We start from the raw sequence: 22,424 nt of genomic DNA on the forward strand, positions 1-22,424 counted from the left end.
AATTCCTCAGTGAAGCCAATTCTCCCAGTGACGCCAATCAAGGCTCGACTACAAGACTGTGCACACAGCCCACACAGGGGCGCACCTAGCGTGCCCAGCTCAGGTGACTGGGGAGGCTGAGCCACTGGGCTATATAGGACACCTATTAGATCAATTCCAGGGAACATAACAGCTCTACCTAATACATGGAAACAAACACATGGAAGCAACCAAAATAAGGAAACAAAGAAACATGTTACAAATGAAAGAAATGGAAACAAGCAAGCTACTGGACACAGAGTTCAAAACAATGGTTATAAAGTTACTCAAGGATCTTAATGAGAGCTTCAAGGAACTTAGTGAAACTTTCAAGGATCTTAGTGAGAATGCCAAAAACATGAAAAAGGACCAGTCAGAAATTGAGCATACACTAACTGAAATAAGGAGTAATTTACAGGGATTCAACATAGAGTACAGGATTGTGAGAATCAAATCAATTATTTAGAATATGAGGAATCAAAAAACACCCAATCAGAAGAGCAAAGAGAGCCCAGCTGGTGTGGTTCAGTGGTTGAGCATTGACCAATGAACCAGGAGGTCGCAGTTGGATTCCTGGTCAGGGTACATATTCGGGTTGCGGGCTCGATCCCCAGTATGAGGCCTGCAGGAAGCAGCCAATCAATGATTCTCTCTCATCATTGTAATTTTAAAAAAAAGAAAAGGAAAAAAAATCCAATAATTTGAAGATAGTTAAGGAGTCTCTAGGACAACTTCAAGCATACCAACATTTGCATTTGGGGGTGCCAGAAGGAGAAGAGAGAGAGCAAGATATTGAAAATCTATTTGAAGAAATAATGACAGAAAACTTCGCCCTACCTGGTGAAAGAAAAAGACTTACAAGTCCAGGAAACACAGAGTCCCAAGTAAGAGGAACCCAAAGAGGCCCACACCAAGACACATCATAATTAAAATGTCGAGGGTTAAAAACAAAGAGAGAATCTTAAAAGCAGCAAGAGAAAAGCAGTTAGTTTCCTACAAGGGAGCACTCACAGACCTGCCAGCTGATTTCTCAACAGAAACGTTATAGGCTAGAAGGGAGTGGCAAGAAATGTTCAAAGTGATGGAAAGTAAGTACCTACAAACAAGATTACTCTACCTAGTAAAGCTATCATTTAGAATTGAAGGTCAGATAAAGAGCTTCACAGTAAGAAAAAGCTGAAGGAGTTCACCACCATCAAACCAATAATCATGAAATGTTGAAGGGTGTTCTTTAAGAGGAAAAAGAAGAAAAAAAAGATTAAAAATATGAATAAGCCGAAGCCGGTTTGGCTCGGTGGATGGAGCATCGGCCTGCGGACTGAAAGGTCCCAGGTTCGATTCCGGTCAAGGGCATGTACCTGGGTTGCGGGCACATCCCCAGTGGGAGATGTGCAGGAGGCAGCTGATCGATGTTTCTCTCTCATCGATGTTTCTAACTATCTCTCTCCCTTCCTCTCTGTAAAAAATCAATAAAATATATTTTTAAAAAAATATGAATAAAAAGGCAACAAATTCATATATATCAACAATTGAATCTAAAAATCAAAATAAATGAACAAGCAATCTAATGAACAAAATAAACTGATGAATAAAAAGGAAATCAGAGGCATGGAAACATGGAACAGACTGACGAATCTCAGAGGGAAGGAGGGTGGGAAGAGATTAACCAAAGATCTTATATGCATACATGCATTACCTATAGACACAGGCAACAGGCTGGTGAAGGCCTGGGTCAGGGCAGGAACCGAGTGAATGGATATTATGGTGGAAAAAAGGAGGGACATCTGTAGTACTCTCAACAATAAAGATTTAAAAGAAAAGATTACTTCCTTAAAAAACTCACTGGCCGCCCTGACCAGTTTGGCTCAGTGGCTAGAGCGTCGGCCTGTGGACTGAAGAGTCCCAAGTTCAATTCCAGTCAAGGGCATGTACCTTGGTTGCGGGCACATCCCCAGTAGGGGGTGTGCAGGAGGCAGCTGATCGATGTTTCTCTGTCATCGATGTTTCTAACTCTCTATCCCCCTCCCTTCCTTTCTATAAAAAAATCAATAAAGTAATTTAAAAAAAACCTCACTGGCCTACTAATTAATCATAACCTGAGACCCACCTATATATATAAAAGCCTAAGCGACCACTGTTCAAATGGTCACTATGATGCGCACTGACCACCAGGGGGCAGACGCTCAACGCAGGAGCTGCCCCCTGGTGGTCTGTGTGCTCCCACAGTGGGAGCGCTGCTCAGCTGACCGACAGGTGCCGGACGCCAGCCGTGAGCCCAGTGAGCTCAGCTGCGAGAGCTTCTCCCGCGAACAATCCCCCTGCATGCCCCTCCCCAATCCAGACTGGGACCAGGACCAGGACTGACTGGGCGCAAGTCCACGGCCGCTTCTTGGTCATGGGCACAGGGAGACCGCAGTCGAGTGGCAGCGAGCCTACCGAGTAGTGGGATGAGCAGGAGCTGTGAGGTGCCTGGCCCAGGCTTGGGCTCCTCCCCAGCTGCCTGCCGCTTCGCACACTACTACATCCCTTGTAGGATGTTGGACTGCCGGTTTCGGCCCAATCCCTGCAGGCCATGCAAAGGGACCCCACTGGTGCACAAATCCGTGCACCGGGTCTCTAGTATTTAAATAATTAAAAAATGTTTTTATTCACATTGTCATTTGGAAAGTATATAGACATTTTTATATAATTCCATAATTTTATAATTTATATACTTTTATAAAAAATACTAAATTCTATTTTTCACTTCATTGAAGAGCCTGTTTTAAAAGATAGCATATAGCCCTGACCGGTTTGGCTCAGTGGATGGAGCGTCAGCCAGTGGACTGAAAGGTCCCAGGTTTGACTCCAGTCAAGGGCATGTACCTTGGCTGCGGGCAGCATCCCCAATGGGGGTTGTGCAGGAGGCAGCTGATCAATGTTTCTCTCTCATCGATGTTTCTAACTCGCTATCCCTCTCCCTTCCTCTGTAAAAAAATCAATAAAATATATTTAAAAAATAAATAAAAATAAAAGATAGCATATAATCCTATCTAATAATAGACACACATGGTAATTGACCATACCTTCGCTACACCTCCCATGAGCAATCAGCGCGATATGCAAATTAACCGCCATCGTTGTTGGTGGTTAATTTGCATACTGCAGGCAGGGCGGGTCAGCGCCATCCCGCCTGCCCCACCGCCATCTGGGCCTGTTATCTGCGACCCGGGGCGGCGTGCATCCCATGTGCGACCCGACCCGGGGCGGCCGGGCGGGGCAGCAGCGATCCGCCGGCCCGCCCAGGCGTCCCATGTGCGACCCGACCCAGGGCGGCGGAGCAGGACAGTGTGGCTCCTGTCACCCCAGCTTCCTAATCACAGCTCTCCTGGGGGCCTAAGCCTTTAGTCAGACATCCCCCAAGGGCTCCCTGGCTGCCAGAAGGATGTCTGACTGCAAGCTTAGGCTTGATTCCCCGGGGAGTGGGCCTAAGTCAACAGGTGGACATTCCCCAAGGGGTCCTGGACTGCAAATGGGCGCAGGCCAGGCTGAGGACCCCCCCGAGTGCACAAATTTTTGTGCACTGGGGCTCTAGTAAAAAATAAATAAGTTAAATAAAATAGCATATGAAAAGAAAGGAGAGCATATGGTATAAAAGAAAGAGCTTTAGTATCAGTTAGACCTGGTTTTGAATTCTACTTCTACCATCTACTTTAGAGGGTTTTAAAAAATATATACATATATATATATTTTTGAATATATTTTTAATGATTTCAGAGAGGAAAGGAAAAGGAGAGATATTAACATCAATGATGAGAATCACTGATCGGCTGCCTCCTGCATGCCCCCTACTGGGGATCAAGCCCACAATCCGGGCACGTGCCCTTAACCGGAATCTAACCTGGGACCCTTTGGTTTGCAGGCCAATGCTCTACCCACTGAGCCAAACCAGCTAGGGCCTTAATATGCTTTTATTGTAGTTTATTTCTTTTTTGTAAAAAGCGATGTCATTACCCTGCAGAAGTTAGTTTAGAGGATTAAAAACAATGTTTGCAGCCTGTACTTCGCATTTATACTATTTATTCCTAGCCTCTCAACCTTGGTTCCAGATTGCATTTCCTAGAGAACCTGGGATTGCCTGCCACTCAGCAATGATCCTACAAACATTATATGGAACTTTGGATATAGTCCCAAGTCCTTATCTGCTTAACTGCTCTCACTGGCCTTTTAAAGAATTCAGAGGCCTCTGTTAACATCTTCTTTTGAGCATATTCACGTCCTATGAACTAGGGTAAAGCAACATACCCAAGAACCCACAATATAAGCCTCCTTTTCTTAAAAGTTGAGAGGAGAGCCAAGATGAGAACTTCAAAGCAACCACACCACAGATGATGAGGAGGAAGATAAGGAAGTCCTGCATCAACTATCCTATGAACAAGGAAATTTGTTCCCCCTTTGGATGGATGCCTTCTCTTCCTGTTGGTAATACCAAATGCCTCCAGTGTTTAGTTTATTGGCTTTGGTTCCAATAATAGTATTTCAGTATGTTAAGAATTCATTCTAACCCATCAGTGCTATCTCCAGCTGTAGAGCTAAGGAACTTTTTATAACGGTTAAGCCCATTTATCTCAATTTAAATGATTCTAAGGAAAATCCATTGACTAAGGAAATTCCATTGTGTTTCCACTATAAAATGATTTACTTTCACATCAAAATCCAGTATTACCAGTTTTTGCCATTCACATTTCAAATCTTCTTGAGCCCTAGCCAGTTTTGTTCCATGGATAGAGTATCAGCTGTGGACTGAAGGGTCCCGGGTTTTATTCAAGGGCACATACCTCGGTTGCAGGCTCAATTCAATTTCCAGCCCTGGTCAGGCACGTGCGGGAAACAATCAATCGATGTGTCTCTCTCTGTTTCTTGCTCTCTGTCTCTCCCTCTCCCTTCCACTCTCTCTAAAATATCAATGGAAAAATATCCTCAGGTGATGAGTAACAAAAAAATATATTTTTTTCCCCTCAAATCGCTGGAAAGGACACTAGAGAGAGTGGTGATACGCCAAAGGAACAATTTATAATGAAACAAAGAAAGGCTAAAAACATCAAGAAGTGCCCTCCTACCTGCACTCAGAGGGCAGAGTTCAATAAGGTGAAAATATACCTGATAATGGTACTGCTTAAAGGACACTAGAGAACTATGTCCTCTTGGCTACCACTAGAGCTTTCCAGATGGTTAAGGAAAACCAAGAACAAAAAAAGGACTTGTGAGATAACTTCACATTAGAACTTGGCCAGACTTCCTTAAACAGTATCCTCACAGGGTAAGAGCAAATACCTAACCTCTCAAATATAATGATGAAAATTTTTGCAATAACCCAATCCATTAGACATACCACATTTCATTAAAAGATGCCATCTCTGTCATATTAATCATGGCCCACGCCCTACATGCAAACTCGAGACAGACTAAATTCATTAATTTATCTCTAACATACACATTCCTGGGGTCAAGGTAGTACTTGATAAATTGGGCTTCTGGCTCAGAAACTGTGTTCTGTAGGGGTAGAGATATAAAAAAAAATGCTATAAATAAGTGACCAATTCATAAAATTCATCACACTAATTTTCAAAAACTGCTCAAGGACTTTCTTCTCACTCCAAGACAAGAATAGCTGAATAAGTAAATAAGAACAGGTAGTCCCTTTTTCTGACCAACTTTAATAGTAATGAAGATTCTTTTTTGTTGTTGTTAATCCTTACCCGAGGATATATTTTTTCCCATTGATTTTTAGAGAGTGGAAGGAAGGGAGGGAGGAAGGAGGGCAAGAAAGGGAGGGAGGGAAAGAGGAACATTGATGTAGAGAGATACATGGATTGGTTGCCTCCTGCACAAGCCCTGACTGGGGCTGGGATCCAATCTGCAACTCAGTATATGCCCTTGACCTGGAATTGAACCCACAAACCTTTGGTGGGCAGACCAATGCTCTAACCACTGAGCACACCACGGGGAAGGTAGGTCCAGGGTGAATATTCTTGTGCATATTCACAAAAACCAAAGATAAAGTTTTCAATATGACTGTTAAATCTAAAAGCATTGACATTTGTCTCAGAAATTAAGATATGCATAGTCACTACCTCCATGCCTGTTGCTGATTCAATTGTTTCAATTGCCTGGGTTCCAAATGGGTAAGAGTAAATAACAGATTATCTTGCCTCACTGATAATCTGTTTAAAAATAAAGCTAATTCAATCTTAAAAACTAACTCTTAACACTGATGTTATGCAATAAAAAGCTCTGTTTGGCTAACTGTCTTTTATAATCTGGACATTTCCTAGACATGTTTAGAGTAACTTTCTTACAGTAGATAATATCCAGAAATAAATAATACTCACTAAAAACAAAGTTTAACTAGTCACTTCATGATTTTAAAAGCCTGTAACTCCCTGATGGAATACAGGACCACAGAGTGGGAAACTGACCATCTCAGGCTCCCACAACAGGGCACACGTCTATGGAACGTCTTCCACTCACGGTGTCCCATTTGCTTTTGAAATGCCAGTACTGTTTTAAACTGGCAACAAAAGGGCTGCTTTTTTCCAGCTCTCTGAAGACAGGCTTCTGTCCTGGGTTGATCCTAGTCAACACTAAGGATCACAGCACTGGGACTGAATTTTACACATTTAATAGAGTGCTGTATTAAATGCCCTGTCAGGTTGGGAACTAAGGTCACAAGCATACCTAGCCTTCCACTTCAGCCATGCTAGGAAATTCTTCCTAATAAAATGGAACAATTCTTATGCAACACCATGAAATATAAAATATCTTCAGAATATGTGAAATCCTTGGGGGGATGGAGCAGGGATGGAGAATTCTTATCTAGCACATAGAATAATAAGGAATAGTCAAAATTATGCCCTTCAAACATATTTCCTTTTTCCACTCTTTCCCAACAAAGACCTAGAAATCTTCTAAAAATACAAATAATAAAAATGTAATCTCACCACTCTCCATCCCAAGTCTTTATCTTTCAATGGAGAGAATTCAGATCCTGCTTGATGTTAATGCAAGTTGATCAACTCTAAGTTGATCCCTGGCTTGAATATAATTGCTTTCATCACAATGTAATCAACACTTTTTTAATGTGCATTTTTATTGATTTCAGAAAGGAAGAGGGAGAGAGATAGAAACATCAATGATGGGAAGGAATCATTGATCTCAGCTGCTTCCTGCCTGTCCCCTACTGGGGATCGAGCCCACCAGAGGAACTCAGGACCCTTCAGTCCACAGGCTGATGCTCTATCCACTGAGCCAAACCAGATAGGGCTAATCAACACTTTAATTTTCATGTGGCCTTCCCTACTCCAAAAAGGCATGGAAGAAAAGCCAGCAGGAGAAGGTTAAAAACTTTTCATTTGTGCTATCATATTATTAAGATGGTCCAACTGGGGAGGTGAAATAAAAAACTCTGTATTCCTAACCCCCTAGTCCAGATTCACTTCAGAAAGAAAGGAGACCTTTTCACGGTCTAGTTCTTTGATAATCTATTGACGAGGATCACTGCAGAGCCCAACTAGGGAAAACAACAACATATTCCCTCCATGGCAAAAGGAAAAGGCATGAGGTAGCTAGAGCAGAGGTGGTGAACCACACTGAAGCAGGAAAGGAAGGAATTACAGGCATTGTGCTTCCCTTTATGGTGCTTCACAGATGTTGTGTTTTTTACAAATTGAATGCAAGACCCTTCACCAGCAAAAAGAGTACAATTCACTTCACTGCAATACTGCCTTGCTGCAGTGTTCTGGAACTGAACCACCAGTACCTTGAGGTGCCTGTGCAATACTTGTGTCAACTCTGGTCAGGTACACTAATAGACACACCAAGAGGAAGGAAGCAATGAACAAAGAAAACTTACAGATATTCAGTTTAAGAATGCATTTAGAGATATACATACACCTACATCTAATATTCCCCTGTCCTCTGGTCTTAAACTAACCTGAATCATGTTCAATAGACAACCCTGGTTGGGCACAAAGTAACATCTAAGCTGACCAATTAAGAATGAATTGAAAAAAAATAACCAGGAAAACATGTTTAAAGGCAAAATACAGAGAGATGTAAACTAATGTATAACTTATTATAAGCCATATCAATGATGTGTACAGAAAATAGAAAAAAAAATGTGTCTATCATGTGCTAGCCATAATTTAGAGATGTATATAGGTTCCTTCATGCAATACTAACAGTGGGAAGTGGTATGTATCCCATTTTTAGAGATGTGAAAACGAAGGGAGAAGTTTAAATAACATGCCCAAGGTCTAAATCTTAGTACAGTATTTAAACACACGTCTTCCAGCTCTAAAGCTGTACTTTCCCCTTTATATCTTACTGATACACCTAGGTACCACCAATAATAATCTTATTCCAGTTCATAATGAGCATTTTCTAATTAGAACAGGATGTGAAATAAAACTCACCAGTGTCACACTCAACCTTTTCTACTGCAAATCAGAGATATTAAGAGTCAGCCAGACCTCCCTCCCAAAGACACAGCTCCTGTCACATCCCATAAACTCCCACCACAGGGCTATTCTCTGCTTCTCGAAACCCAAGAATCTTACAAAAATTACACTGACAAGTACATTCTGACTTTCCACCCTGGCTCCTGCTGCTGCCTGCTGCTCTGTTTTTTAACCCAAAGTTTACTGCCTCCTCAAGAGCTGGAATTCGGAGGTGAACCGAACCCAGACACCAACGGAAGGCAGCATTCGGCTCTGAGTGCCAAGCAGCTAACTGTTCTCCTCTAAAGAGCAAGAAAGGACGGCCCCAAACTAATTCGCAGCTTTTAACAGTGTAGGAAACACGATCCACACGCAGGCAAAGCACAATGCAAATGAGGCAGACACATTCCCTTCTAGGCTTACCGGGGTTTGGAAGACACACAGCAAGAGTTTACGACAGAGTCAGCATGTCCAAGGCCCACTAAGCTCATAGGAGTAATTCAGCCAGAGCTGGAACGCGGTCACACACGGTCCCCCGACCCCGGGACCCGGAATCCCAACGCTCAGCGCCCACTCACCTTCCCTCCTCTCCCGCGGCAGGAAGGGCCAGGCTCGGCTCCGAGAACACGGCTCTCGTAGACGCACGGAAGGACTGAGAAACAGGAAAGTTTAAGTGGCAAAGGGGTCTCTTCCACCAAACACAGTAAAAAATATATAAGTACATTTTAACATGTTTTTAGACCTCTCCCGAGCTATTTAATTGATCTAATGCCGGCTACTCAGTCAATAACCTACAAACATAGTTCCAGAAACAAAACGAGCCCGGCAAGGATCCTCCCCGCCCCACGGACATGTCAAAAGTCACTTCGCCCCGAACTAACCCACCCCCCGCCGCCCGAGGAGAAGCCAGCGCGCAGGGGGAGGGGTGGGTCCCGGGGAGAACGTGATCGCTCCAGCGCCGGTTTGTTTACAGACTCCGGCCACAGCCATGAGTCAGAAATTCAAGCCACCGGGCGCTTTCCAGCGAACCGGGCCCGGGGAGGACCGTTCTCCGGTGTCCCGAGGACCCGGGGGTGCGGGGAGGCCAGCGACGGGAATTCTGTGACCAAGGGGACGGGACCAGCCGGCGACAACTGCCTCCCGGGTCCTCGGACCTCGGCCTCCCGGGTGAGGTGCTGGGCCCGAGAACCCGGGATGCGGGGTGGGGGGAGAGGGGGCGGAGGGGGAGGGGAGCTAAGGGGGGTATCGCGCGGGGCCCCCGAGGGGACTGGGAGGCCAGGGCGAGCCGCGTCCCCCCGATCTCCGGGGGGGGAGAGCCCACAAGCGGGTCGTCGCCCGAAGAGGCAAGACATCCCTGGAGGGTGGGGGGTCAGGCCCTGGAGGGCAGTTCCGGGGTTGCCGGGAGGAAAGGGCAGCCAGTCCTTCCTGCAGAGACTGGGCTCCGGGGAGGGAGAAGCCCTGAGCCCTGGGCTGGGAAACGAGCCCCGCTATCCTGAGGGGAAACAGACAGGGCAGAGTGGCAGGCCAAGCCGGAACGAGGCACGGACCGGGTCGGTCGGGGGTGGGGGGGGTGTCCGGCTGGGGCAGTTACAAGCACGGGAGCCGGCGGGGCTCAGCAGCCCGCTTCCCGCCTCGGGTCATCCTGCTAACAGCTGCTCCAACGGTCCCAGGCCCGGCCGTCCCGTCCACTGCCGCCGCCAACGCCGCCGCCATCTTACACTGGCCAGCGGCCGCCGCCACCGCCGCCTCCGCTCTCTGCGCCTGCGCCTGCGCTGCCACGCTTTCCGGCCCCGTTTGCGACGATCTGCCGTGGAGAAGCCGGAGGGGAGAGTGGTCGCGCGAGCTCTCGGCTCCCCAACCTCCTCGAAGGACGCGTGAGGGGCGGGGCTTACGGCCAACGGAAAACACGACGGCGCGCGTGCGCATTGCCGGGGAGGCAAAGTTGATTTTTTTCCAGTTCTTGGAGGGTCGCGCATACCTCTCGGGACACGCAAGGCAGATCTGAGTTAGCGGCCTCCCTGAGTGGGGGTGGAAATAAAATGTATTTCTAATGGGCGACCTCCATTTCTGCCCTGTTTCTGAATACTGGGAACAAGCAGTTCTCTCGCCAGATTTTTTTCCAAAAACCCGATTTCCTTTGAGGACTATTTCCATAAGTGGTTTCTATATCTTCGAGGCCCACTTCACCCCGAGAGCCTCCGTGTATCCATTTTTAAAGAAGGGGTTCAGAGCCTTGACTTGTAGCTCTTTCTCTGAAGTGGGGTGGGATATTGAGGGTTCCCAAGAATGGGCCCAGGAGTGCATACTCTGCTTCCTAAGAGAAAGCATGTAGGAGACCCCTGACAAGGTTGCCCCCGCCTCCCCGGGTGGAGGATTTTTGATCAAAAGGCCAGGGTGCAAGAATCTGACCTCGCCTCCCGTACCGCTACCCTCCACGATAAGTCATCACTTAGACTGTTGCAATAGACACCTAGCAGGTTTGTCTACTTCCACTACTGTCCTAGTTAAACATAGGGCAGCTAGGGTGTCCTTTTAAGCTGTAAGTCAGGTCAAAACTTTCAAGCTGCTCATGACACAGTAAGGATCAAAGTGATCACAGTAGCCTGTACCACAGGCTTACAGGATCTGGCACCTATTTCTCTGACTTCTCCCCCGCTGCCTACCTCTACTCTAGCCTTGTTGGCCTTTGGTGTCACTCCAGCGGAAGCATGTTCCAGCCCCGGGCTTTTGCACTTGTTTTCTTTTTTTTTTTAATATTCATCTAGCCCTAGCCGGTTTGGCTCAGTGGATAGAGCCTCCCACTGAAGACTGAAGGGTCCCAGGTTGGATTCCAGTCAAGGGCACATGCCTGAGTTGCGGGCTCCATCCCCAGTAGGGAGTGTGCAGGAGGCAGCCAATCAATGATTCTCTCTCAGCATTGATGTTTCTCTCCCTCTCCCTTCCTCTCTGAAATCAATAAGAATATATATTTTAAAAAATGTTCATCTAAGATTTTCTTCAGATATTAGAAATGCAAATGACTTTGATATGTTGTTCTTGTATCCAGCAATCTTGCTAAACTTTCTAATTCTAATAGTTTATTTGTAGATTCCTTTGGGTTTCCACATATACAATTACAGTATACTAATTAAGAACACTGGTTTCATTTCATTTATTTTTGGGCCAAAACCAAGCTTTTCCTCCATCACCCCCACCTCCTACCCCTTTGGCAGTCATTAACGTGTACTCTATAAGTCTTTTTCTGTTTTGTGGTATTTGTTGTTGTTTTTCAGATTCCACATATAAGTGAAATAATATGGTATTTGTCTTTCTCTGACTTATTTCACTTAGCATAATACCCTGTAGGTCCATTCATGTTGTAGCAAATGGCAAAATTTCATTCTTTTTTATTGCTGAGTAATATTCCATTGTTTGTATACCACATCATCCATTCATCTATTAATGAACACCTAGGTTACCTCCATATTGTGAGTAATGCTCCAGTGAACACAGGTGTGCATATATCTTTTCAAATTGGTCTTTTTGTTTTCTTTGGATAAATTACCCAGAAGTGGAATTGCTGGGTCATATGGTGGCTCTATTTTTAATTTTTTGAGGAATCTCCAAAATGTTCTCCATAGTGACTACACCAAGTTACAATCCTACAACAGATCTTTACTGGACTGGAGCTCTCCACTTAATCTCCACAAATCTCTACTCAAATACTGCCTGAGGCAGCTCTTGACCATTCCAACTAAAATGATACCTTTTACACACACAAAAAGAAAGGAAAATGGTACCCTACACCACCACCCTCCTGTATCCTCTTACTCTGCATTTTTTATTTATAACATTTACAAATATATACTTATTGATTTTTAGGGAGAGAGACATCGATGGGAAAGAGAAATATCCTGCACAACCACCACCAGGGATTGAGCCCGCAACCCAGGCATGTGCCCTGACCAGGAATCGAACCGGCAACCTTTCCATGCATGGGATGACGTCCAACCAACTGAGTCACACTGGCCAGGGCTTTCATAACATGTTTTTACCTGTAACATTTAATGTATAATTACATATTTTTTTATCTAAATATATATTAGAATAAAACTCTGTGAGGGCCGGGTCTTTGTCATCTTTGTAACCCGAACATCTATAAGAGTGCTAGAACACAAAGTAACTATCAAATGCCCTACCATTCCATTCATTTATTCTATCCAACAACTATTGAATTCCTACTACATGTAAGGTCCTGTTCTAGGTGCTGCGTATTCAAAGAACAGTAAGGAAAGCAAAAGAGCATGTAGGAAATTAGTTTAGAGAAACAAGACGGGGGTCAGATGAATTATGGACTTATAGAACCAAGGAAAGGACTTTGGATTTTACCCTAGGAGTGCTAGGAAACCATGGAGGGTTTTGCATAAAAAAGTGAGATGATATGATTTATCAATGAAGAAATTTACTTTGGTTGATTTTTTAAGAACTGCCTGCAGGAAGGCGAAATAGAAGCTGAAAGACTAGTTAGGAAGGTATTGCAGGCCTACAAGGCTAGTGTTGCAGTTTAAGTGGTAGGAAGCGGTTGGATTCTGGGTATACTTTGAAGGTGGCAGAAGTGATTTGCTAATAGATTGAATTTGGGGTCCAAGATAAAAAAAATACATCAGACCGAGCAACAGGATAAATAGCAATGCCATTTTCTGAGATAGAACTCCTGGGGGTGAGGGCACAGGAGCAGGTTTTTTGGGGAAATACCCAGTTACTATTTTAGATCTATTAAGCTGGAGATGCCTATTAGATTACAAATGAAACTGCTGAGTAAACAATTGAAATACAGATCAGAAACTCCCAGGAGAAGGAACAATTGGTGGTGTTATTTGGGGAGTTATTAAGGTGTAAAAGGTATAGATAGCCATGGGATGGGAAGTGCTCAGTTAGCTAATGTGGAAAAAAAGAGAAACAATTATAAACTGAGCTCTCTAATCCTAAGGCACTCCAACTAGTAGTGGTCAGAGAAAAAGGAAATCCATCAAAATGTATTTAAAAGGAGCAGCCAGGAAATAGGAAGAGAGCAAGAGGTCTTATAAACTTTAAAAAATGTTTTAATGAAAAAAAATGTTTTAATGAGTTTAAGGTTGAAAATGACTGAAAATTGCCCAGCCAGTGTGGCTCAGTGGTTGAGCATCAACCTATAACCCAGAAAGTCACAGTTCGATTCCCAGTTAGGGCACATGCCCAGGTTGCAGGCGATCCTTAGTGTGGGGGCATACAGGAGGTGGCCAATTAATTATTCTCATCATTGATGTTTCTATCTCTGTTGCCCCTCTCCCTTCCTCTCTCTGAAATCAATTTTATATATATACTAGAGGCCCGGTGCACAAAAATTTGCGCACTCGGGGGTGTCCCTCAGCCCGGCCTGCGCCCATTTGCAGTCCAGGACCCTTGGGGGATGTCCACCTGTCAACTTAGGCCCACTCCCCTAGGGATCAGGCCTAAGCTTGCAGTTAGACATCCTTCTGGCAGCCAGGGAGCCCTCAGGGGATGTCCGACTAAAGGCTTAGGCCCCCAAGGGAGCTGTGATGAGGAAGCTGGGGTGGCAGAGGAGCCACGCTGTCCCGACCCACCGCCCTGGGTCGGGTCACACACGGGACACCTGGGCGGGCCGGCCAATCGCTGCTGCCCCGCCCGGCCGCCCCGGGTCAGGTTGCAAACGGGACGCCCACCGCCCCGGGTCGCAGATAGCAGGCCCGGATGGCGGCAGGGCAGGCGGGATGGCGCTGTCCCGCCCCACCGCCCCAGGTGGCAAATAGCAGGCCTGGATGGTGGCGGGGCAGGCGGGATGGCGTTGACCCGCCCTGCCTGCAGTATGCAAATTAGCCACCATCTTTGTTGGCAGTTAATTTGCATATCGCGCTGATTAGCCAATGGGAGGCATAGCGAAGGTACGGTCAATTACCATGTTTGTCTATTATTAGATAGGATATATATAATTTTTTTTTTAAGGAGAATGACTGAAAATTGACCACTGGATTTGGAAATATGAAGGTTAAGACCTTGACAAGAGTGGTTTTAGTGGAGCTATGGAGATAAAAACCTCCTCTTCTGTGATCTGGTTTCTGTGCTCACTGTTTTGGTGGACACCATTGCTACTACCACCAAATTAATTGCTACTACCACCGGATCTTCTCTTTCTTATTTTGGGCTTTCCAATTGCATTTGAGGTTGTGATGACCTGCTCTAAATATTTAATTCCACTGATTTCTGTGACACATATTCCATAGTTCTATTACATTTCTCTGTCCATTTATTTAGTGAGCTTCATTATACATGTTCTTCTAAACTGATCTTATCCATTCCCACAGTATAGACTATTACCCACATAATGATTCCTAATTATTCATTTCCAACACAGGCTTCTCCTTCAAGGTGTAGACTCACATACTTGATAACCAATGGCACTTTTTTAAAAAGATAGCTTTATTGAGATGAAACTCACATACCATACAATTCACTCACTGAAAGTGTACAACTGAAGGGCTTTTAGTACATTCACAGAAATGTGCAATCACCACCATCAGTTAATTTTCAACCATTTTTATCTCCTTGAAAAGATACTCAGTACACATTAGCTATCACCCCCTAATCTTCCCACCCTCTCTAGTCCTAAGAAACCATTAATCTACTTTGTCTCTATAGATTTCCCTATGACTTTTCTATGAATGGAATCCTATATAGTCTTTTGTGACTGGCTTCTTTCACTTAGCATAGTTTTCTTTCTTTTTGGTAAAGAATTATAAATTCATTGGACCATCTAGAAATCAGATGGGCTGAGCACCAAAATGGCAGCAGCAGGCCAGAGCGACCGGTGGGCAGGAGGCCCGGTGTAGGCAGTCCACTGAAGAGTGGGTGAGGCAGTTCACTGGAGACTGGAAGCCGTGAATCATGTCTTGTGAAACAGGCAATGAGAACAATAGGAACACCACCGGTAGGGCAAGAGCCTCAGGGGAGTGCAGGGGAGAGGGAGAGAATGTGCCTAACACTCCAGCCTCTTATTTACTTTCCTGTGAGCTGAAGGTCTGTTTAACATTTTCCACCTCAAGGATTTTGGGCACTGAACTCGTTCAAAGAAAAGGGGGCGTCAGGTCCCTTCTATAGCTGCTTCCTGCTGGAAGCCAAAAATCCTTGCTCTCTGTCAGAGGGACGATGAAGCCTGAGCACAAAAGGAGGTTGTGATAGTGTCTAGGGTTGGTATTTCCTGAATACAAGTAGGGCTTGTTAACCTGGTAGAAAAAAAAATTGTTTATAAATTTCAGTATTATTGGGGCAAAAGCTAGAACAACAAGAATTATGACAAATGGTCTGGTGGAAGGAAAGAGACATCAGTTTGGAGGGTTGTAGCCAAATACTCAAGAAAACTAGGAAAAGAACTCAGGTCATAGCCAGCCCATGGACTGAAGGGTCCCAGGTTCAATTCTAGTCTAGGGCACGTACCTCACCTCAGTTGGAGTCTCAATCCCTGGCCCCAGGTCAGGGCGTGTGTGGGAGGCAACCAATCAATGTGTCTCTCGCACATCGATGTCTCTCTCCCACTCTCTAAAAATCAATGAAAAAATAACTTTGGATGAGGATTAACAACAACAACAACAACAAAATTTAGGATTTAGTTTAGTTTAGTTCATGGGTGAAAAATAAGACTTTGAAGATAATGAACTGAACTAGAGTTTAACATCCAAAACTGCATTTGAGAATGCTTTTGGTGGCACCCAGAGTCCAGGCACATCTTTTTCAGACATGACATACTTAGTAAGAATTGCCAAATTCTGGAGGGATCAGGTAGGGAGAAAAATATAAAAGCTTCCATATTGCTTATGAAGGTATAATTTACCAAATTGTTCCAAAATGAGGTTAATTCTCTTAACTTCATTTGTCCTTGGGTGTGGTCAACAAATGGGATAATTGCATTTCTGCTATCTGTCTTATTGAATAGATTGATTTAAGCTATTTACCCTCTGGCTGGGGAGGAACAGTGCAAATCATTTACTTTTAAGTGTCCTTGGTTTAGGGAAAATAGGATTTACTAGATGGCTGCAGACTACTCAGCAACTAGATTTTCTAGTTGCAAAATGCTGTTTAACTATCTGTTTCCCTGTTTTGCTTGTCCTGGCTTACAACTTTCACAAACTTTTTTCTTTATTTTTAAAAAATATATTTTTATTGATTTCAGAGAGGAAGAGAGAGCGAGAGAGAGAGATAAAAACATAAATGATAAGACAGAATTATTGATCGGCTGCCTCTTGTACACCCCACACCAGAAATCAAGCCCACAACCCAGTATACTCCCTGACCGGGAATTGAACCATGACCTCCTGGTTCACAGGTCGACACTGAACCACTGAGCCACACTTTAGAATTCACTTTCTTTTTTCCTTCGAAATGCATCTCCATTCCTCATGCCTTCTGTTACTAAAACCATACAATTTTTCCAATTTAATTAGAATTCTGAACTCTTAGAAACCTTAATTTTCCAATGATAAACAAAGAGTAAACAACCAGCATTTCTTAGATTGACGTTTATGAACACTCTAAATTTCAAAGAACACATCTTCAACAAAGTACAAGACATTACATTAACAGTTCCAAATCTACTTTATTTTTTTTTTAAATATATCTTATTGATTTTTTACAGAGAGGAAGGGAGAGGGATAGAGAGTTAGAAACATCGATGAGAGAGAAACATCGACCAGCTGCCTCCTGCACATCTCCCACTGGGGGTGTGCCCGCAGCATTTCTTAGATTGACGTTTATGAACACTCTAAATTTCAAAGAACACATCTTCAACAAAGCACAAGACATTACATTAACAGTTCCAAATCTACTTTATAGATTTTCTGTGACAAAAGCTAAAATCAGGTGAACTTAGAATTTTTTGAAATATGTAGATGTTTATCATTTAACCCAGCAATGGTCCAAAGTTTTTAAGTTGCCAAAGACTGGAAATTATGTACAGGCATATGAGGTTGGAGAAAGGTGGAAGAGAGGCAGGGAACAGCCTGTTCTAGGGCTACAGTTTCCAGGCCTCCTGGATTTAAAACAGCAACATTTTCCCTTAGAGCAGCGGTTCTCAACCTGTGGGTCGCGACCCCTTTGGGGGTCAAACGACCCTTTCACAGGGGTCGCCTAAGACCATCGGAAAACACATATATAATTACATATTGTTTTTGTGATTAATCACTATACTTTAATTATGTTCAACTTATAACAATGAAATTGGGGGTCACCACAACATGAGGAACTATATTAAAGGGTCGCGGCATTAGGAAGGTTGAGAACCACTGCCTTAGAGATTAACATGCTAAAGGGTTATACTGAGTTTTGCTTCTGATAATAGCAGGACTATTAAGCATTTGCAGTTTTGTTTACTTTTTTAAATTCTCACCTGAGGATATGTTTCCATTGGTTTTTAGGAAGAGTAGAAGAGAAAGGGAAAGACAGAGAAACATCGATGTGAGAGAAACACATTGATTGGTTGCCTCCTGCACGAGCCCCGACCAAGGCCCAGGCCGGGGAGGAGCCTGCAATCGAGATACATGCCCTTGATCAGAATTGAACCCGGGACCTTTTGGTCTGCAGGCCTAAGCTTTATCCACTGAGCCAAACTGGTTAGGGCACCATTTGCAGTTTTGCTGTAAAGAAAGTTGTTCTTTAGCAAGAATGTAGGGGAGAGAAGACAAAATCAGGGTTTCTCGTGGTTTTAGGGGCCTGGAGGTGGAAAGGAAGAGGGAGGCTTTAGAGCTGGGGGTGGGTGTCAGGGGGAGTAAGGCCAAGGCTGAAAAGAACAGTCAAGGGAACTTAGGGTGATAGAGGTGCACAATTTAGAGAGAACATCCCTCCCTAGAATGGGGGGTGGAAGGGAGCTTTGAGTGGAGAAGTAGGATTTGATAAGCAGAGCAGGTGTGACACAGAGGACGACTATGGAGTATGAAAAAGACCTGGACGTAGGGGATCTCTGACCATTTCCCATTGCGGTGAAAGGAACTAAGTCCCGAAGAATATTAAAATCGAACCCTCAAATGTTCCATTCTCAGGCCACGGTGAATCACTGCCTAATTTATACTGTGGCCAGGCAGCATCACAATAGAAGAGAAGGTGCTTTGGCTGGACCTCCGTGGAAAGGCTGAGGTTAAGATCCCAGAGGAGTGTTTGCGGGGGAGGGGGGAGGCGGGGATGGAAAAAGAATTATTCATGGTGTAAATTAGGAAAGGAGGTAAGAGGAAGACAGTTGGATCTGTGTGGCAGACGTCCCGACAACGAGGACTGTGGGACCTGGTCCAGCACTGAGGCTGGACAGGAGAGGATTTCTGACCTTTGTTTGAGATAGAAAACGGCAAATCAGAAATCCTGAAGGGTGATCTAATTGTTACTTGCAGAAGATGAAACGAGCTGGTGTTGAGTGCAGGGTCAGCAATGGGAAGGAGAGGTTCCCGATCGATCAATCAATAGGGGCATCCTCCTTGGCTGGTTTATGAGGGGCTGTAAGGGAGAGAGGCCTAATTGGGGTCGACCTTGTCACCAGAGTAGGTAGGATTTGGAGGGAAGCCCAGGTAGAGCTGCCGCTGTCTACCGCTCTCCAAGTAACAGACTCAGGGTGACTGAAGCTGGAACAATGGCTCCCCTTCCCCTTGGAAACCTCCTGGGTTTTGGCACCAAATGTTAGGGTCACCAATGGAGGTAGGCACAAAGCTGAAAGTGGTAAAGAATTATAAATTTACTAGAACATCTGGAAACCAGATAGGCTGAGCCCAAAAATGGCACCAGCAGGCTTACCACAGTTTTCAAGGTTCACCCATATTGTAGTATGTATCAGTACTTCATTCCTTTTTGTTTTTATTAATTCCCAACAGAGGATTTTTTCCATTGATTTTTAGAGAGACTGGAAGAGAGGGAGGGAAGGAAGAGAGAGAAAAAAAGAGAGAGAGGGAGGGAGGGAAAGCATCCATGTGAGAGGGACACATTGACTGGTTGCCTCCCACATGCGCCTGTACCCGGGGCCAGAGACAGAACCTGCAACCTAGAACTGGCAACCCTTTGGTTTGTGGGCCAACCCCTGAACACACTGGCCAGAGCTCATTTCTTTTTTAATATGTTTTTTATTGACTTCAGAGAGGAAGGGAGAGGGAGAGAGAGATAGAAACATCAATGATGAGAGAGAATCATTGATCAGCTGCCTCCTGCACTCCCCCTACTGGGGACCAAGCTCACAACCTGTGCATGTGCCCTTGACCAGAATTGAATCTGGGACCCTTCAGTCCACAGGCCGATGCTCTATCCACTGACCCAAACCAGCTAGGGCTCATTCCTTTTTAATAACCAAACTAGAGGCTCAGTGCACGAAATTCGAGCATGGGTAGGGTCCTTAGGCCTGGGCGGCGATCAGGGCCGATCTGTGGGGTGACTGGCGGGGCAATAGGGGGACACCTACTGGCACCCGCCTTGGCTGGCCTGGGGCCTGCGTGCAGCTCCTGTGTTGAGCATCTGCCCCCTGGTGGCCAGTGTGTGTCATAGCAATCGGTTGTTCCGCCGTTCAGTCGATTTGCATATTAAGCTTTTATTATATAGGACTAGAGGCCCGATGCACAAAGATTCGTGCAAGAATGGGCCTTCCTTCCCGTGGCTGCTGGCACCGCCTTTGCTCTGTCCAGAGCCGCCTTTCTGCCTTCGCTCCAGCTCAGAGTCGCTTTCTGCCTTCATTCCGGTCTGGAGCTGCCTTTCCGCCTTCCCATGCTGCCTAGAGGCCTGAAGCAGCTGGGGCGGTGCGGAACACAAGCATCCCACCCCGCCCCCGGCCGCTGGGCACCTGCGTATGCAAATTAACTCGCCATCTTTGTTGGGTTAATTTGCATACTCACGCCTGATTGGCTGGTGGGCGTTGCAAAGGTAGTCCATTTGAATCCTCTTTTATTAGTATAGATATTCCATTGAATGGATATACCATATTTTGTTTCTCCATTTGTCTGTTGATAAACATTTGGGTTGTTTCTACCTTTTGGCTCTTATGAATGCTGGTATAAACATGCATGTTCATGTTTCTGTGTGGACATGTTTCATTTCATTTCTCTTGGGTATATTCCCAGGAATGAAATTGCTGGGTCATGATTAACTGTTTTTAGTCATCTGAGGTATTGACAGTCTGTTTTTCAAAGCCGTCATATCATTTTACAGTTCACACCAGCAATGTATGAGGGCTCCAATTCTCCCCATCCTTGCTAATACTTGATATCTGACTTTTTAGTTCTAGACATCCTAGTGGGTCTGACTTTTTAGTTCTAGACATCCTAGTGGGTCTGAAGTGGTTATGTCATTGTGGTTTTGATTTGCAATACCCTGATGACTAGCAATGTCAAGCTTCTCTTCATGTGTTTATTGAACATTTCTATCTTCTTTGGAGAAATGCCTACCAGCTCCTTTGCTTTTTTTGTCAGGTTATTTGTCTTTTTTTGCATACAAGGTCTTTGGTTGATTGCCTCCCACCCACCCACCCTCCCCTGCCTTCTCTCTTAATGAGTTGTAAATTTTTTACATATTCTGGATACAAGTCCTTTTTCAGATAGAATTTGCAAATGTTTTCTCCCATTCTGTGGGTTGTCCTTTCACTTTTTTATGGTGTCCTTTGAAGGACAAAACTTTTTAATTTTGATGAGGTCCAATTTTTTCTCTTGTTGCTCATGCTTTTGATGTAATATTTAAGAACCCTTAGTCAAATCCAAAGTTATGAAGGTTTTACCCCTGTTTTCTTCTAAGGGCTTTATGGTTTTATTACTTTTAGGCCTTTGATCTATTTTGAGTTAATTTTTGTGTATGGTGCAAGGGAAGGACTGAACTCATTCCTTTGCATGGTTCTATATCCAGTTGCCCCAGAACCATTTGTTGAAGACATTCTTTTGCCCAATGGATGGTTTTGACACCCTTGTCAAAAATTATTTCACTATAGATGTATGGGGCTTTATCTGGGCTCTTAATTCTATTCCATTGGTATCTATGTCTATTCTTACACCAGTACCACACTGTTTTGATTACCATTGCTGTGTAGTGAGGTATTTGATTTTATTGTTGATTCTATTACAGATGTCCCCCATTTTCTCCCCTTGGCCCCCTCCACCCAGCCCCCACGCCTCTGAGGGAGTGAGTTTTGAAACTAGAAAGTGTGAGTCTTCCTTCTTTATTCTTCTTTTTCAGGACTGTTTCCATATGAATTTTAGAATTAGCTACTCAATTTCCACAAAGAAGTCAGCTGGGATTGTGATAGGGATTGCATCAAATCTGGAGATTGTTTAGGGAATACTGCCATTTTAACAATGTTAAGGCTTTTGCTCCATAAACATGAGATTTTTTTTTACATTTTAGGTTTTTCCCCCTTTCAAAAAAGTTTTGTAGTTTTCACATTATCATTCTGCACATCTTTTGTTAAATTTATTCCTAAGTATTCTCTTTCCTTGTTTTCTTTTTGATGCTATTGTGACTAGAATTGTTTTCCTTTTTTTTTCTTTCTGGGAGGAGAGGGGGCGGAGATAGAATTGTTTTCTTAATTTCATTTTTGGATTATCCATTGCAAATGTATAGAAATATGATTGATTTTTGTATATTGATCTTATGTCCTGCAATTCTGGTGAGCTCATTGTTTTTGTGCCTTTCTGTAATCCTCACCCGAGGATATTTTTTCCAGTGATTTTTCGAGAGAGTGGAAGGGTGGAAGGAGAGGGAGAGAAACATTGGTGAGAGAGACAAATGGATTGGTTGCCTCCTGTACCCACCCCTGCTGTGGCTAGAGAACCTGCAACCAAGGTACACTGGATGGGGCTGCTGAGAAATAGTAGTCCACATTTGGTTTGCCCTAACATATCAAGCCAACCCATCCATGAACCAGACCTGGATGTGTTTCCTCCTCAGTCAGAT

General features: G+C 44.3%; 1 protein-coding gene and 1 long non-coding RNA gene across 5 annotated transcripts in view; one reads left to right on the top strand and one right to left on the bottom strand.

Moving 5' to 3' along the window:
- Window positions 1-10,248, bottom strand: part of DCAF8 (DDB1 and CUL4 associated factor 8) — a 44,779-nt gene extending 34,531 nt beyond the window's left edge. For 2 of the 4 annotated variants that reach the window (XM_014462792.2, XM_023760681.1), the window contains exons 1-2: window positions 10,043-10,207; window positions 9,074-9,147 (exon numbers count right to left, since the gene is read on the bottom strand). The gene's annotated coding sequence lies outside the window, so the exon portion shown is untranslated. The other 2 variants (XM_006096905.3, XM_023760680.1) reach the window with 2 other exon arrangements.
- On the top strand, window positions 9,477-10,553 carry LOC106698513. Its single transcript, XR_001349848.2, has 2 exons — window positions 9,477-9,662; window positions 10,166-10,553. It is a non-coding gene; the product is annotated as an uncharacterized LOC106698513 (long non-coding RNA).
- Window positions 10,554-22,424: the final 11,871 nt, after the last annotated feature.

The sequence above is a fragment of the Myotis lucifugus genome, unplaced genomic scaffold (assembly GCF_000147115.1).
Source record: "Myotis lucifugus unplaced genomic scaffold, Myoluc2.0 scaffold_190, whole genome shotgun sequence".
Classification (NCBI taxonomy): Eukaryota; Metazoa; Chordata; class Mammalia; order Chiroptera; family Vespertilionidae; genus Myotis; species Myotis lucifugus.